Source organism: Solanum lycopersicum, chromosome 1 (genome assembly GCF_036512215.1).
Source record: "Solanum lycopersicum chromosome 1, SLM_r2.1".
Classification (NCBI taxonomy): Eukaryota; Viridiplantae; Streptophyta; class Magnoliopsida; order Solanales; family Solanaceae; genus Solanum; species Solanum lycopersicum.
In genome coordinates, this window is record NC_090800.1 from 49,469,636 (window position 1) to 49,474,579 (window position 4,944).

General features: G+C 27.0%; 1 pseudogene; it reads right to left on the reverse strand.

Annotated features, from left to right (window-relative positions):
- Positions 1 to 378: 378 nt before the first annotated feature.
- LOC112940725 (F-box protein CPR1-like) lies at positions 379 to 2,584 on the reverse strand (annotated as a pseudogene).
- Between the last annotated feature and the right edge of the window lie 2,360 nt (positions 2,585 to 4,944).

A 4,944-nucleotide genomic window follows, 5' to 3' on the forward strand; every position in this document is an offset into this window, starting at 1 on the left:
CTTCAGTCTTCCGCATTATTTTCTGTTGATATACGTTGAAATGATAAGGTTTAGATTGGTTGGTTCGCTCACATAGGAGGGTAAATGTGGGTGCCAGTCATGGCTCGGTCTTGGGTCGTGACAATTTTTTGCCGTATTTACCTCATGATAAATTATGAGGATTTACTAGACATTCTCTTACACTACTCTAACTAGCAGGTTCTCACCACTCATTATCACCTAAAGATTCGATATCTCTAACTAAGCTTTTAAACACACAATATGCATTCTTTCTAAAGAAACACATAATGAATACGTACAATCAATCCACGATGATTTAATCACCAGTTGAACAAGTAGAAAAATCCAACATCTCAATTATATAAAAAGGTAACAATATTTAATTTAGTAACTGCCAAAACCTTAGATAGAAAATTTAGTTACTCATTAATAACGTACGTGAAAACAGAATACTAAAATTATAACTAAGATGGAAAATACGGGGAAAAGAGGGAAAATTTTGTATCTAATCTTTATTTATACTCTATGACAGATCCTAATTCTTCCTAGCTCACGGGTTCTGTAAAATCCGTAGTTAGACTGTTTACAAACTACACACCCTGAGAAACGAAGTAATCTCCTGCTGGCACCAGCTTTACTGTACAAAGAGTGTAGCAAAAGGCTTCACCATTTTCTGCAATAGGAAGTGGCTGTGATGCTTCTCCAATAATATCTTTATCGCATTCTCATGTAATGATTTTTAAATTCATTTTATTACAATCTCTTTGGCTTTTGCATGTTTTCTAACTATAGTTATGAGCCCATCATTAGCAAATTATACTATATATTCCTTTATTTTCTTACCCTCATTTCAACACTTTTATCTAGTTTCTTTTATCTAAATCTCTTCATCTTAGAACCACTTTATTCCTACCATATCAAAAATACAATTTTAAGCATGAGTAATATAATTTATACTCATGAGGTGATAAAAATTGTACATTGTGATCCAACAAATGATTATATATTTATATATACCATCACACACTTTAAAAAATTTAATTCAGATACAATTAATCAATTTTCATTGAATATTCACTCTATCATTTATTTGTCATTTTGAAGTAATTTTGCTTCAAGAACAATTACTTCTTAGGGTAAAATGAAAAATATTAGCAATTACGTTTATCTTAAAAGTTTAAAATGATAGACATATTTATTTATTTTAAACAGATATTATTAAAGAAAAATATGATAAATAATTTGAGATGAATGAAGTATAGTTCTTAGTTATAAAACTAAAGTTTGGATAGTTATACCTTGTGAAATAGTTTTGACTTGTGGACCAATTTAGCTTTGTCTTTGAATGGGAGTCAAGAATTCTTTGTAATTTATAGCTCTCATTGATTTTTGACAGCCGAGTATATTCAATTCCTTGATTTCATCTTGTTTAAGATCATATGAGATCAAATATCCACTGTTGCTTTGAAAAAGCAATATATAATCTTTCCACACTACTAATGGGTTTTCGGTAGGAAGACCAATTATTGTATATTTCCTAATCCAAGACTCATAAATATTGTAATCCTTCATAATCCAAATTTCCATCATATCTGTTGTTGGATCAGTACCCGATGCTAGACAAGGGTAACATAACAAACTAAGAGACTCATTCAAAAGTTGGAGGCTATAAAGTGTGCCCTTAAAAAATTTGCTTGTGTTAGGCAATTCTATATTTCGAAAAATTTCGGTTGTCATGTCAAAGCAAAGGATTATATTTCTTCCTTCAACTGATGCAATCCAATGGTAAGCACCCTTATAAGACATTGAAGAATTCAACCAAAATAATATGGGCAACTCTTGATTCACATGATCCAATTTTCTCCAAATATCAATACCCAATTCATAAACTTCAACTTCTGTCTCTCCGTCTTCAGGGTACCCATAACGATCTTCCGTATAAACTTCAGAAATTCTAAAAACCTTGAAATCATTAACAACTGAATCGTAGCCAAATCCACCACTTATAATCGATTGATAGAATCCCTTCGGAATTTGGAAAGGGCTGGGGGGGAGATGTCCATAATTTCTATTTGATATATTGAACAAGATGGTGGTTTGGTCTTCCATCAAAGCAATTAAGCCATGGTTAGAATCGATAAGCTTATCACTTGTAACACTAGTAGTCCTTAACAAATTAGGAACATCTAGATCTGGATAAACCGGGTTTAAATTATCTTCATCGTCACTAGAAATAAAAGAAAAAACAGCTTTATATCTTTCAATGTCTTCTTTGAAGGAGCGCTTTAAAAGAATGTTATCATATGTCGATGTTAATGTGTGATTGTAATGAATATTGATGAATTATGAAGATTGTATGAGAGTGTAAAGAGTTTTGGAGACACATTTGAGTCGCAAGATAAATTTAAGTGGAAGTCTCAAAAGGATATGAATGATCATAGCTTCAGGATATTTCTTCATAATTCCGTCCACCATCGTGTATTTTTTACCAAATAATTCCAGATGCAGTTTGGGAAATGGTGTGCTATATTAATTAACAGTGCCATTAGCACCTCACTTGAATTGTATCGCAAAAGCTTATTCTTCGCAAACTAAGATCCATAACAAACTAATCAACCGGTATTTTGTGGGTGAAAATGTGTTTGCTAGTGCAACATTTTTTTTTCTTTTTGATTTAAAACAGTTATCTATTAAATATAATTTATATTTATCTATCTATACTAAAAACTTCATAACTTAATATTAAACTAGTGATTCGCTTCGCGCAGCTATATGAAATATTTATTTGATAGTAAAGTAATATTTATATTTAGGTAAGTATCAAATATATACGATAATATTGATATTTCTCTTCATCTGCAATCTCATATGTTTTCATTTTTAAAAACATATAAACTATAATTATTTTTTTATTTTTTTAGTGCAAACTGTTCATTTGTATATAGTAGAACAAAATATTTGCCGTTGTGAAGTAAATGAAATAAGAGGTAATATTTTTTAATAACAATATATTGTAATACATTGAAAATATTTTACATGTTTTAATTTTCTCTATCTATTATTGGAGTCCTAATTTTTTATATAAACTATGATTTCGTAAAAAAAGATTCTTTTATTTTATCTTTATTATTACATTTGTTTATAATAATTTTTTAATATTAATTAAATATTTATAAAAATTATGAAAAATGAAACATACAAAACTTATAAGTATATTTAATATTAGAAGTTACCAGTAAGATGAAGAGACATGAGTTATAATTCACATGTATATTTTTATTGGAAATTAAATGTATTAATAATGATGCACTGATTTTATTTGTAGAATAATGCATAAATAATGAATATGAGGTCTGAAAATACAAAAGATGAGCAAAATAATGTAGTAATCAGTAAGTGCATAAAAGTTATGAATACATTTACGGTTACGAAAATAAATTGTTAAATACACAAAAAATAAAATGAAATCATGAAACTAATATTTTTTTTAATTAATTTTTTGAAAGTATAATAATAGTGAAATCATAATCATCAAAAAATTTTGTTCTTGTTGAAATGGGATAATTAATCAAATGATTAGCATTGAAATTACATTTAGCTAAATTATTTATACGAACAAAATTCTAAATAATTCTAGCATAAGTTACTAAGTTATTATTAATGCAAATCAAAGTAAAAACAAAATCTAGCAAAAATAAAAATCAATTATGTTTCATTGTTTTTCCTTCTACATCTTCTTTACAGTGCCAACTGCCTTAGAAATTTTAGGCCATTGCCTTAGCCCCCCACCCCACCCCACCCCACCCCCACCCCTCACATTTTTGGGGCCCTCAAATTTCTATATATAAAAAATGATATTTAATTTTTTTATGAAAAAAAATTATTTATAATAAAAAGTATATATATTTATTTATTTGCTAACACTCATATTATTTATTTTTAATTCTTTATGCACTCTATTTCTTCAAAATTTCAATAAATAGTGTAATATTATGTCAAAAGTATGAATAAATAATCAAAAAGTGTTGAACAAAGTAAATTATGATTTTTTTAATATAATTTTTCATATTAAAGTAGGATATACCAAGTTATCAATTTTTTGAATCAAATTATATGATTCTAACTCTTATCTTTACTTAAAATTTATCAACTTATTACTTACAAAACTATATTATTGATTCGTTTAATAATTGTCTCAATAACATGATATTTTCAATGTTAAATTGACCAAATCTTGCTTGAAAATAATAAATTGAAAAATTATTTGAAAAACTCATTTATTATAAAGATATTAAGTAATAATTTACATCTAAAAATTTAGAAAAAAATAAATACAAATAATGTTTATTTAAATTTTAAGCCTCTAATTAAAATTTCACTTTAGGCCTCGAATTATGTTGAGCCACTCCTGCTTCATTGCAAATAGAACCGCCACCATATTTTGCTCCATACGTCAAACTCTTCGTCATATGCAACCAATTGGATAAAAAAATTGAAGAAATAAAATATCATATACCAATTAAAAATAATCATATCAAATGAATGAAAGAAATTAAACTATAAATATCTATACATGTATAATATTTGTATATTATTTTTCAATAATACTAATAATGAAATAATAATCATTTCCTAAAATCTATACTATAATCAAATTATATTAAACCTAGAAAATTGACTATTAGAAAAAACAATTGTGTATGGACAACACGTTGTGAAGAAGTACAAAGACATTATTTTAAATCATATGATAGTATAAGCACAAATAAAATATTAAGAAAGCATGTCCAAGCACATAAAGACTTGAAATGAAATATATGTTACCTTTATGTAATGTAAACAATAAAATTTGCGTCGAGAAAACAATAATCAAGAATGGAAAATTATAGCAATAATCGTATTTATTATATCAAAGTGCGAGTGTGACAATCTCTATGATTTCTT